The following is a 13,935-nucleotide window of genomic DNA, read 5'->3' as shown; positions in this document are numbered from 1 at the left end:
CTGTGGCTCTGCAGCAGCAGGGATTTATTGATGTCCATGGCCTATTGTACCACCAAAGGCCATGCAGATGTCTGTGATCTGGGCTGTCACCTGGGGCCATGCTGATGTTTGAGGGATGCGTTAGGCTGGCCATGTCCCATGCCCAGACAGTACAGGAGAGCTGGCTCTGGGGGCATGGGTGTGGGTGAGCAACTCAGCTACTCCTCAGCCTCAGATCCAGGGCTTTGAGTTGGCCCACCTCAACATCTACCCCATCTATGAACTGTTGGAGCATGTAAAGGGGCCAGTCCTGCAGATTCAAAGCTGCAGGATCTCCACGACACAGGGGAAACAGCAGGATATATGACAGGAACCCTGGTGAGGATTCAGTATTGATGGTGTAACAGAAGTCAGAGGCCTCCAACCAGACGAACAACTCACTGTAATGAACATTTTCAAGTAAAGCTATTTGGGCCAAAAGACACATGCTATGTTACTGTGCGACACACCACAGCTTTCCACGATGATTTAAAAATTTATTTATTTATTTATTTATTTATTTATTTATTTTTGTTTTCTTTTGTGGGGGAGGTTGCAAGGGTGGAGGTCAGATATGGAGGGGCAGGGAGATGAGTGGGACTGGGGTACATGATGTGAAACTCACAAAGAACCAACAAAAAATGTTATAAAAGTAACCCACACCAAAAAAAGACAAATAGTGCATGTTTTTGTTCATATGAGAATGTTAGTTTTGAAACTTTAGATCTGTGCATTTCATTTGGAATAACCATCAAAGTTAGAAAACGAACGAGAGGCCATCAGGAGGGGTCAGGTAGAATACGGTGATATAAAAGAGAAAACAGGAATGATGGAACAGGAAGAACTGAATGGAGTAGGGCATGGGAAGGCAGGGGAAAGCACAGAATACAGGGAGGAATCATTAAAACTAAAGACTTAATGAAAAGCCATGTGGAAACCCATCATTGTAGACTCTTCCTAAAACATATGGAGCTATCCTATAATGGTGGCAAAAATACCCCAAGTAGATACCACATGCTGGCAAATAATAACCCCAGTACAAGTAACAGGTTGCATCTTTTTGAGTTGTTGGCCAGTAGGTCTCCACAGATCCTCCAGCTCTTCAGTCTATGCTCTTGATTACATTCTGTGCTGTTTGGATTTATTTTAAACGTGACACAAAGCTACACATATTTGGGAAGAGAATCACTAACTGAGAAAATGCCATACAGATGACCTATAGCCAAGTCTGTAGAGCATTTTCTTGATTAATGATTGATGTGTGTGGGATGAGCACATGGGAGAGGGTGCCACTCCTGGGTGGTCAGTCTTACAGTGTATAAGAAAGCAGGCTGAGAAACCCACGAGGGGAAAATCCACTGAGTGGCTGTTATTCCATGGCCTCTGTTTCAATTCCTGTCCTAACTTCCTTCAGTTCGGACTGACATAACAGTTGTAAGTTGAAATAAACCCTTTCCTCCACAATTTGCTTTTGGTCATGGTGTTATAGCGCAGCAATAGAAACCCTAACTAAGATACACTCCAGAGATTGATGGTAAGACCCTATCCTAAGATGCTATGCACTTGAGTCATAAAACATGGAGACTCATGGTTGCACAGACCGAGCAGCGACATCCTTACTGGCTGGCTCTGGCAGAGCTGGGAGGTACCACACGGGCTGCTGGAGGAGAAAAGGGATCATCACTCTTCCCTGGCTTTGAACCCTGTGAGCTACAACTATATAGTAATTGTGGCAAGGTGTGCCCATTGGTACAATATTGGCATGAATATGATGGACGTCATCAACCACTTTTTGCTCAGATCTAAGCCATCTTCATGAGATACAACCAATTCTTTTTTTTTTCTCAAATCATAATTAATTCACACAGGGGTTATAAACACAGAAAGGCAGGATGTGGGGAAGGGAATGACACTGGAGTGTGGGTGTTCAGGGGGAATACAGATATCTTCAGAAACGGGTATCGGCTAGGTGAAGGTTCAGGGAACAATTCACTATGACTCTGCCTATGACTTGCTTGTCCTTATCTAAGTTGGTATTGTCTGCCAAGGTTACCTATTTACAAGGTCTATGACTACTCAGGCTTATAAATTTGCACAAAAGCTGCCTGTTGACATTAGCTTATAGCCATCTGTTTCAATGTTTTTCCACTGAGACCCAAGACTTGGTGTTAGTATACATGTATGACAGGCCTATTGCTGATTTTAGGCCTATGGCTGATTTTAGGCCTACAGTGTGTAAGCAGGGCTGCCCCTGACATCTCCTCCCTTCTCCAAGTATAGAAGGGCTGTGGCAATTCTAAACTTGCGAAGGCGGGGATAGAGGCCTGACCTCCAGCATTTGAAGGGGACCTTGTAATGGCTCCAGTCCCCCTGTCGTTGTCCAGTGAGGCATGAGGGCCATACCCGTCCCGATGTCTTTTTCCTGGAGAGGGGATACTTTTGACATCAACCCCTATACAGTCAGGCTTGTCCCTCAGGGAACCCAGATAGATATTTTTATCTTTTATTTATATTCCCTTGCAGTGCTTAACCTCGCAGCCTAAGCAAGAATTCAGATCGCCTGTCAGAGGGGGTTCTGGGTGGCCCCTCTCTGCTTGGTTTAGGGGCAAAAGTCCCCCCTTTTAGGTTGAGTGGAGATGGGTTTTGGAAACACCCTGTATAAAGTAACAACCTCATCTTGAGTCTCGTAGTCCTCCATAGCTAACTTATGATAATGTATCTGAGTAGGTTTTGCTACCAAATTATTTATCTGTTGTATCACGGAGTTAGTCCGCCTATTTGAGGGCCAGGGACCAGCAGAAAAAAGCAAAAAGAACCAAAATAATGGACCCAAGATGGAAGGAAACAGGGTTGACAACTTGGAGAGGCTGCAAACCAATTCTTGTACCAGCATTCATCTGTCTCTTTCTCTCTCTGATTTTTCTTAGGGCCTTCACTACCTATTTCATGCTCTCTTTAACCCTCCTTGTCTTGTCTATGTAAAGGCAACCTTCTTCTTTGAGGGTTGTACACAGTCAAGAGCTGTATACAGCCTTTTCTATTGTACTAGAGTAAATCAAGTCCAATAAGAATCTTTGCGATTTTAGGAGGTCTCTTCAGACAGCGAAATGAGGGATTTCTTCAGACTAGTGATGTCAATCTCTAGCTGTTTGATGTTCTTGTCAGTGGCCCTTCAAAGGTCTGAGTAGTATAAGTTCGGAGGCCAGCATATGGATTAGAACTTCTAACAGCAGACATCTCGGGTGATTCACTTTTACCTGGAAAGGAAAAAGAAGGGGATTCTCAGGGAGATTTCTCTTCCCTGGATGTAAATTGTTATTCATCGTATTTATGGTTGGGCCTGGCTTTGTGGGGGGTATCTATTTTTTTCAATAATCTTTTTGGTAGCCGGTTAGCTGTGCCTTCTGTGGTATCGGACAGGCATATCAGTCCTCGGCCCCATAAGGGAACTGGGTCTGGACCATTCCCTTTAAGGGTAAGAGGGTCCTTCCCCATATCTGTGGCAAAGTTTTGTTGGTCTTGGTGGTACCAGAGGCAGTCAGCAGCAGATTTGCCATGAGCTTTCAGCTTTAGAGAGATAAAAGTGAACAAGGCATGATGGAGAGTATTTCAGGGGGACTACTTCTGAGGGGGTACCGTTCCCCCTCTTTTGTTTTTAAAGCCAATTTTTCAGAGTTCTGATACAACCAATTCTTGGTACTGATATTGGTTAAGAACCTGTGGCTGAGTATGTTATATGCCCTTAGGGGAAACCTACTACTATTATTCTGCTAAATAAACATACTATTAAAGGGACTCATAATGATATGTATCTATTCACATAGACAATGTGTAAAAAAAATCAATTTTTTCCCTCCTGACCACTTATTTCTCAACAGCAACGATTCTGAGACTAATTATTTATTGTTGAGTGTCTTGGCCATAAGCTTTGGCTCACTCCCTGACTAGCTCGTAACCTATTTAACCCATTCAAACTATTCTGTTTTCGAAATGGTTAGTTACCTCTATAGTTTTCGAAATGGTCAGTTACTTCTCCTCAGGTTCATGCCTCCAAGCCCGGGGCGAATCTCCTCTTTATTCTAATTTCAGTTCAGCTACCTGCTAATTTAAGTTCATTTCCTCCGCATTCTCTCCCAACATCTCCCTCAGTGTCTCCCTCAGCCACTCGTTTGAATCTCTCCCAGTATTTCTTTGTGCATCTTCTTTTAGTCTCTCACTATTTCCCAGAATCCTTTTTTCTTCCTGCCAGTGTCCCACCTCCTATTTCCCTGCCTCAGCTCATTGGCCATCGGGTTTTTATTGACAGGTGTTGTTTATAAGAGATTCGCTCTATGTAGTGTGTCCCTCAACCCTCATTAGAGAAGCTTCATGCAGCGTACGTATGGCATAACAACTGGTCAAGGTGCAGAAAACGAGAGACGGTGGAATTCTCCTCCATAAAAGGGACATTTGTCCCAGTTGACAACCGTCCTTCCAAAGCTCAGGGATCATTGCGAAAGAAGGGGTGGGTGACTACAAGGATTTTTTTTTTCAGAAACAAATGGGTGGGTGCACATACAAACTCACAGCGATCGTGAAATGCACAAGACCTGTAAAATCTCAAGCCAGGCAAAATCCTAACATGGAGAGGAGGAAGGTAAGCACAAAATCCCACCTCTAGCTGAGGAGCTACTGGCATTTGATAGCTGCTGGGAGGAGAGCCAGTTTCTTTATGGATAAGAGCCCTGGTAAGTAACTATACTCTAGGGCACGCCCCACATTTAAGAGTATTTGGGTGCTCTATCGGCGGCGGCGAGATGTCTCACAGGAAATTCTCCGCTCCCAGGCATGGCTCCTTGGGCTTCTGCGCAGCAGCCGGCACCGTGGGGAAGTGAAGAGCTTCCCGAAGAATGACCCTTCCAAGCTTGTTCACCTCACAGCCTTTCTAGGGTACAAGGCTGGCATGACCCACATTGTCCAGGAAGTTGACAGGCCAGGATCTAAGGTGAACAAGAAAGAAGTCGTGGAGGCTGTAACCATTGTGGAAACCCCACCCACGGTGGTTGTGGGCATTGTGGGATATGTAGAAACCCCTCGGGGTCTCCAGACCTTCAAGACTGTATTTGCTGAGCATATCAGTGATGAGTGTAAAAGGCGGTTCTATAAGAACTGGCACAAATCTAAGAAGGCATTCACCAAGTACTGTAAGAAATGGCAGGATGATACAGGCAAGAAACAGCTGGAGAAGGACTTCAACAGCATGAAGAAGTACTGTCAGGTCATCCGCATAATTGCCCACACTCAGATGCGTCTGCTCCCTCTGCACCAGAAGAAGGCACACTTGATGGAGATCCAGGTGAATGGGAGCACTGTGGCTGAGAAGCTAGACTGGCCCGAGAGAGGCTGGAGCAGCAGGTGCCTGTGAACCAGGTGTTTGGGCAGGATGAGATGATTGACGTCATCGGCGTGACAAAAGGCAAAGGGTACAAATGGGTGACCAGTCATTGGCATACAAAGAAACTGCCCCGAAAGACCCATCGAGGTCTGTGCAAAGTTGCCTGTATTGGAGCCTGGCACCCTGCCCGTGTAGCCTTCTCTGTGGCTCGTGCTGGGCAGAAGGGCTACCATCACCGAACAGAAATTAACAAGAAGATTTATAAGATTGGTCAAGGCTACCTAATCAAGGATGGTAAACTGATCAAGAATAATGCATCCACTGACGATGACCTGTCTGACAAGAGCATCAACCCACTGGGTGGCTTTGTCCACTATGGTGAGGTGACCAATGACTTCATCATGCTCGAAGGCTGTGTGGTGGGAACCAAGAAGCGAGTGCTTACTCTGCGTAAGTCCTTGCTGGTCCAGACCAAACGTCGGGCTCTGGAGAAGATTGACCTGAAGTTCACTGACACCACCTCCAAGTTTGGCCATGATTGTTTCCAGACAATGGAGGAGAAGAAAGCATTCATGGGACCACTCAAGAAAGATCGCATTGCCAAGGAGGAAGGTGCTTGACTCCAGGGTGTGCAGTTGGTGGGGTCTCATCAGTAAAATGTTTTCAGTTAAAAAAAAAAAGAGTATTTGGGTAACACAAATTGGATTTTATAGGTTAAAAAAAGAGGGATCTTGAAGCTGGGTTGGGAAGGAAGTGGAGAGTGGATCTGTGAGGAGTTTGGGGAAGGGGGATATGATCAAAATGTATTGTATGAAATTCTCAAAGAATAAAATTAATACTTGAAAATGTTACAGTTTTCATGGGCTTTTCGGTAACTGCTGGCACCAGTCTGCAGAATGCTGGTGTTAGAAGCCCTTTGATACCTACCTCACTTCGTGAGTGAGCAAAGCATGGGCCTAGGCTAGGTGCAGAAAGAACCACTGGCCCCTTGTTTTCTCTTGGCCTCACCTCTCCACGTCCAAACTGCTTGCCGAGAATCCATCATACTGTCTGAGAGCTGCTCTGTGTGGCTGCAGGAGTTACCGTGCTTGGACACGAGACATTTTAGGGTTGAATGCAGGAGAGATCAAGCATCAGAAAGCAACTCCTCCTTCTGTGATAGCTGTGTTGAAACAGCTCAAGTAACTCACTCTACCACTGACGTATTGCTGGTGTGTTGTGGAGTTTCCCAGCATTCCCAGTTGCTCATAAAGGTAAAGCTTGATAATGTTTGCTAATGCAGCCTATGTCAGCTGCCTGTCTTCCATGCCCCAGTCATCTCCCAGGGGAACCACTCCTCTTCTACCAGGGTGATCCTCTGGCAGAATGGGTATTAAGGTATCACCTTAGTTTATTCTGGGTATTCTAACAAAATGCCCAAGGTTAGTCAATTTAGGAAGGGAATGTCTTTCCTAACAGTCCTGGAGGTTAGGAAGGCCATGAATGGGGCAGCAGGTTGGACATCTGGCCTCAGTCTCTGTTTCTAGGGTGGCACCTTGGAACTGGTATCCTTGTACTGCAGAAGGTAGAAGGGTAAATGACGTAAGCTGGTCCTCTCAGGCCCACTCATAAGAGATTAATCTACCCCAAAGGGCAGTGCCATCATTAATCACTCCTCTGAAGATCTGATTTCTTAACACTAGAATAGTGAAGATTAAGCTTTCATATAAATTTTGGAGAGAAATATTCGTATAGCAGATACAGACCCAAGCCCTGGGCCTGAGGGCAACACCTTTCATATAGGCTGTGTAAGAAAATAAAATGTACAAATGTGATACAAGCAATGTGTGTAAATGTCCTCAGTACAAGTTAAAAATACCTCATTCAATTGAGGTTAAAACAAAGTATTTAGATTTTAAAGTCATTGGCATGTCACTATTTTAATTATTTTTTAATTAATTATTTTTATTAGTTATTTTATTTATTTACATTTCAGATGTTATCCCCCTTCTTAGTTTCCCCTCCACAAGCCCTCATCCCTTCCTCCCTCCCCCTGCCTCTATGAGGGTGCTCCCCAACCTACCCATCCACTTCTGCCTCAGCGGCCTAGCGTTCCCTTATCCTGGGTCATCAAGCCTCCACAGGACCACTGGGCTCCCCTCCTACTGATGCCAGATAGTTTTACTTACCAAACTAGTTATTACTTACCGGGATAGGTATTTTAAAATTTTTTTATATAGATATTTTTCTTATACTTTGTGGGAACAGAATTTGAAGTGTGAAAATCAAGCTTCCGGTTCAGGACAAAGTCAGCAAGGGGCTTTTTTCTCCTTCTTTCTTCCCCAAGAGGGGGCTGTTCTCTTGAGGGTCCCCACAGGCCCACTTCTGCAGAGCATGGTTAAGAGGCAGTACAGTTGTAGGATTTGGCCAAGGCTCCTAGGCTCCGGATGATAGACCACATATCTATAGGCCTGGAACCCTCTCTGAGCTTTAATAATTTCTAACGAAACTTCCCAGGCTTCTGTTGTTAATAAGAATGTCTGAAAGCCTCTCACTTACTGTTTACCAGCTCACCCCTACCTTATACTGAGCAGAGTTTAGACTGTATTCCAGGACCAGCACAAGGCCCCAGGCGTCTTGCCAGACCTGATGAGGTCTGTAGATTCATGCGAGCAACAGCAGCTGCCTGGGAAGTTATCCAACACTCCATCAAACCTCAACAACTGTCCTGGGATGGCTGGGTTGGCTAGACCTGTCTGTTGCAGCCAAGAGAAGCTTCCTCCACCTCCCACTTGTGGTTAATCCCCTAGAGCCGTAGTTCAGACCAATGATGAGCAGGCAACATCCGGGCTGGGCACGGCAAGGTGAGCAAACACAGCCTGCTGCCCTGCCAATCGCCACTCTCGTTATTTTTTCTTCCCCCCCTGGGCAAATTTGGTTTCCTGGAATTAATTATTCAACAGGAGATGACAGCCGGTGTGTAACACTGCTGCTGGAGGAGAGAATAAAGAGGCACATTGGACACAGCAGCTGCGCCTCCCAGACCCTGAAATTTAAGATCTTTATAAATGATCTGTTAAAACTATAGTGACGATAAGCTTATGAATCATGATCTATATTAATCAGGGCTGCTGATATGGAAAGATTAATTGAAACGTGCAGTTCTACACAAATGATAAAGTGGTAACAATTTAATATCAGACAAGAAGAGTGAAGAAATTACACTCCAAGCTTCATGCATCATTACTATGGATATTAATATTTTACCCAGCGCAACAGCATCGGGAATCATAATGAAAATCCATAAGTGGTGCACAGACATGATTAAATACAACAGTCTTTAGGAGCTGTTTGGTGGCAGCAGTTGGGCCATATTTCACTCTGAGGCTGGTGATTCCAATGATAGAGTCTAGACGAGGGTGATTAAAAATGGCTCCTCCTAAAGCCTGTTAACCTTTTACTACTAAAATGAATTTCTTTGATTTTTAAAATTATGTTGTTCTCTTTGCTCTTTTCAAAACCAAACTTGATCTCAAACCTTGACAGGATGCTGGGTCCTGGCTACGGTGACAGTCATGATGAAATTCCTCACTTACAATCTTTTGCCTCGGGGATCATCTTGGATGTGTAGAGTAGTGGGTCATTGTCTACCTTGAACCAGGGCTGGATGGAGTAAGTCAGGGGCCCAGGGAAGTTCCCAATGGATCAGAAGTTGATACCATTGACTTCCTCAGCCAACCTTATCAGGATGGAGATGGAAATAACTATTCTGAGATACTGGTCTCATGACCTAGTTCACTCATTTAGCAAGCAAGCATGTGACCACTTTGATTATCAGTTAAAACAAGGTTGGTGTGCATTTGCTCTAATGAGATTCATCATCATATTTGGGGTAAGAAGATGCTCTGTCTATTCCCTTGGGAACATTGTATCTCTCTGACATGTTCTAGTTCCTTAGGTCTCTGTAGCTGTGATTCTCAAATTTTAAAATGTACCAATATAGACTCGGGGCCGGGGGGAGGAGGAAATGCTGGGCTGGTTTGTTTTTGTCAACCTGACATATGCCTAGTTATCTCTGGGAAGAGGCAATCTCAACTGAGGGATTGTGCCTACAGATTGGCTAGCGGGAATATCTGTGGAGCATTTTCTTGATTGCTGCTTGATGTGGGAGGACACAGCCCTGTGCAGGTGGTGCCAGCCCTGGCGGGCCTGGGCTGTATAAGAGCAAGCCATGGAGAAAAAAGTCAGTAAGCAGCATTTTCTCCATGGCCTCTGCTTCAGTGTCTGCCTCTGGGCTTTTGGACTGAGTTTCTTTCAACCGCCATCCTTCCCTGAACTCATCATCTCCTCTATCCAGTGTGAGAGACATGAGTGTCTTAGATGCTCTTGACATGACCTTGTCCTCTAGGGTGTGATTTCATTCAAGTGGAAGGACACAAAGCTTACTGCTTTCATTTCCCCACTTACTTGGGTAATAATTCTATGCTGTTTGTTTTCTCAACGCTGAAAATACTCACGTCATATATTTTGTCCAATTTAAAATGCCTGATGGTAGAAGCTTAAATGTTGTCACAAATAATACCTACGGGGCTAGGGGGGTAGTTCAGCAGTTAAGAGCACTTGAGCTCTTGCAGAGGACCAGAGTTTAGTTCCAAGCACCCAGGCCACGCAGCTTATGACTGCCTGTAACTCCTCCAGCTCCTCTAGCTTCCTGCCACCTTCTTTTGGCCTCCTGGATATCTCAATCCCAGAGAGCGTGTGTGTGTGTGTGTGTGTGTGTGTGTGTGTCTGTCTGTCTGTCTGTCTGTCTGTGTTTGTGTGTATGGATGCTTGTGTATGCATGCTTGTGTGTGCATGTGTGTGTGTATGTGCTTGTGTATATGCATATGTGTGCTTGTGTTTATGTGTGTGAATGCTTGTGTGTATGTGTGTATGTGTGTAAGTGTGTATGTGTGTATGTGTGTATGTGTGTAAGTGTGTATGTGTGTATGTGTGTATGTGTGTAAGTGTGTATGTGTGTATGTGTGTATGTAAGCCCAAGGTTGATGTCAGAAATCTTCCAATTAGCCTTTCCACCTTATTCTTTGAATCAAGGTCTCTGTTTTTGTGTCTGTCAAACCTAAGAGTGTACTGATGGGAGAGTGGTAGCCAGGTTGCTCTGGGAACCTCTGTCTTTGCTTTGGTTGTTGGAATTTCAGGCAACCATACCCAGGCAGCATTTCTATGGGCTCTGAGAATCTGAACTCTGGTCTTCCTGCTTGTGCAACAAGCAATTTAAACTATTGAATTATTTCCTTAATCCCAGCATTCACTCTGTCTTCTGCACAAAGCACTTTCTCACTTACATTGCAAGGTGCAGGCCACCTCATCCTGATTCCTTCATTAAAGCCAACTTCCATCATGATTTACTCTGTAAGACTGTTCTAGCTCATCAATGGCATCACTTCCTGAAATTATCCATATATTTTCTTATATGCTTATTGTTTACCTCCCACTACAATGAAAATCCCATGGGACATAATCCATGTTTGATTTGGTGACTATGTTTGTTGGGGTCAGAACAGTGTGATTTTGATGGCTAGCTGTGACTGTCAGGTTGACAGGAGCTAGAACCATATGGTAGCCAGCTTTCTCTAGGAATGCCTGTAGGGGATTATCTTTATTATGCTAATCAAGGAAGGAAGGCCTGCCTACTGCAGGTGAAATGTGGTGAGCAAGCACACACCCTGACTATGAATGAAATCACCCACTTGTGGCTGTGGTGACTTCCCCACCATGATAGATGTAACCTGGCACTGAAAGCCAGTCAGGAAGCATTGAGTGTCAGGTGAATAAATATGGGGCAGTACATGAGAAAGAAGCCAAACTCAGAATGCATGTTCTCATGATATCTGATAAGGATGCGTCATAAGGAGAACAAAGTCTTGCTCTGGTGGGGATGACTCTGCCTTAGGATTTCTGGACGCTGGTTTGCTCAGACATTTGGACTCAGGACTTAGACAACCTTATAGCAAGATGGGTAGAAATGCAGGTTTGAGACTTAGAATATTTGAATTTGGTTCTTAACTCTTAGATACTGTAGGACTGTTATGAATCTTAGATTCCTCTTCTGAGAAAGTAATTGTCTTTGTAAGGGTTTTACGGCTGTGAAGAGACACCATGACCAAGGCAACTCTTATAAGGGACAACATTTAATTGGGGCTGGCTTACAGGTTCAGAGATTCAGTTTATTATTATCAAAGCTGGAGCATGGCAGCATAACATCCAGGCAGGCATGGCACAGGAAGAGCTGAGAATTCTGCATCTTGATCAGAAGGCACCTAGGAGAAGACTGTCTTCCAGGCAGCTAGGAGAAGGGTCTCAAAGCCCACACCTGTAGTGACACACTTCCTCCAACAAGGCCACACCTCCTAATAGTACTACTCCCTGGGCCAAGCATACTCAAACCACCACAGTAATATATTGACTTGTTTTTAGATTGTGTGTGTGTGTGTGTGTGTGTGTGTGTGTGTGTGTGTGTCTGTCTGTCTGTCTGTCTGTCTGTCTGTCTATGTGTGTGTGAATGTGGTGTTTGGCCTTGTTTAACAGGGCCAAATGAAATGCATTACCAGACAGATTTTAAAATAACAATGTTTACTAGAATCAAGGAGATAATAAACAAGGTGCTTTCTTCTTGTTGATTTGAAGATTATTATAATGAACAGTAGCAAACAAAAATTATAGAATTTTAAAAAAAGAAAGAGCCAAAGAACTCACCATATGGTCTTAAAATCATCAATAGTTTACATATCTGACAGATTCAGTAGGTTGGAGGAAAGGTGAGAAAACAACAGAGGAAAAAATAGGAACACAGTAGAGATTACAAGAGGAGCAGGAAATACAGTGCAGACTCTAAGGAGAGGGTCGGGAGAGTGGTGGGGGAAAAGCAAGGGGGACTGGATATTAACTGTGAATCACACTGATTGCTGCATGGCCCCATCCTTAACCCAGAAGCTATCATTACTGACAAAAGAGAGCAAAATCAGCTTTCTTCAATGGAGTCTTACTAAGTATACAAACCACACATAAGGCCAGGCCCCATGTCCAGCAGTAGATGGTCATCACAAAACAAAATGGTATTTTTGAAGGTTTTGTCATTACTCCCCCTCCTTCTCCTCCTTCTCTTCCTTCTCCTCTTCTTCTTCCTTCCCCTTCTTCCTTTTTCCTCTTTCTTTTTAAATCCTACAGGACCTTTGCTTATAATATTCTGGTTTTGTATTTTTATGGGATTTCTATGTGTCTCTGATCTATATGTTTGTATGCTTTTCTTTGGCTCTTTTTTCCTGTTTGTTTTGTTCTGTTCTGGTTATTATGATTATTGTTATTATTGTTGTTTATAAATGTCTGTTTTCTAACAAGAGAGGGATGGAGGGAGACAGACAGAGAAAGAGAGAGAGAGAGAAAGAGAGAGAGAGAGAGAGAGAAGAGAGGAGAGTATTTGGGTAAATGAGGAAGTAAGGAGGAACTGGGAGGAGTTTTGGGAGGAGAAACTGTAATCAGAATATATTACATAAAAACAACTATTTGCAACTACAACAGTAACAACAAAAGCCTCAAAGACCCTGAGCTGAGTACAGGAAAATATACCTATAGAAAACCTGCTTAAAACTCAAAATAGAAATACACAGACTACATAGGTAAAGGTGGCAGGATATTTTTTAATTGATGAAAATTATATCAACAGCCAACCATTTAATAGAAATATGTTTGATATTTCAGTATATGGGAGACAATGAATGCTAACCTAGAATTCTTTATCTAGCAAACATACCTTTCAAGAGCGGAAAGAAAATAATGACACTGTTTGAAGGAAAAAGAATCAAGTCTATGACTGCATGACTCTGTTCTTGTCTGATTTGGTCAAAAGAAAAAAATTGGAGAAATTGTTATGGGAAACTCAGCTGTAAAATCGGAAAGAAAATGGTCTTTGAGGGAGGCATGGAGAAAAAGAAATAATGGAGCGCACCGAAAATGATTTAGTTCAATAGAAATTAAACTGACTATTAAATAATTACACCTTGTTATTATATTAAAATATAGAGGTAGAATGCATAGCAGCAATGGTATGTAATAAGTCAGGAGGGTGTGTAAATGGGACGAAAGAATTTTAATGACCTTGTATTGGCTAAGTAGATAGCATAATGGCTATTAATATTAGACACTTCAGACCCAAGGATGCACCAGGTGATTTCTAGTGTCACCATTATCATAATAAAGCCATGTATAATTTCCAACATAATAATGGGAAATGGAATCATAAAATAAAACAGAAGCTATTTTTTAAAGGCAGAAATGGATAGAAAAATGAACAGGTATGATAAATTTAACCTGAACATATCAGTAATTACATTAAAATCAATTAGCTAAAATTTTTAATTAAAAGTTATTCAAACTGAATAAAAAGTGAGAATCATCTATATTCTGTTTATAAAAGATATGTGTAGGACACAGGAACAAAAAAGTTGAAAGTAAAAGAATAAGCACTAGCGAAAGGCAAGCGGATATGATTGAATTAGCATTGGAAA

The 13,935-nt window shown here is 43.2% G+C and overlaps 1 pseudogene; it reads left to right on the top strand.

Moving 5' to 3' along the window:
- The first annotated feature begins 4,814 nt into the window (after positions 1-4,814).
- On the top strand, positions 4,815-6,060 carry LOC114639326 (annotated as a pseudogene).
- Positions 6,061-13,935: the final 7,875 nt, after the last annotated feature.

Source organism: Grammomys surdaster, unplaced genomic scaffold (assembly GCF_004785775.1).
Source record: "Grammomys surdaster isolate TR1022 unplaced genomic scaffold, NIH_TR_1.0 125698, whole genome shotgun sequence".
NCBI lineage: Eukaryota > Metazoa > Chordata > Mammalia > Rodentia > Muridae > Grammomys > Grammomys surdaster.
This window is presented reverse-complemented; position numbering and strand designations above follow the sequence as displayed.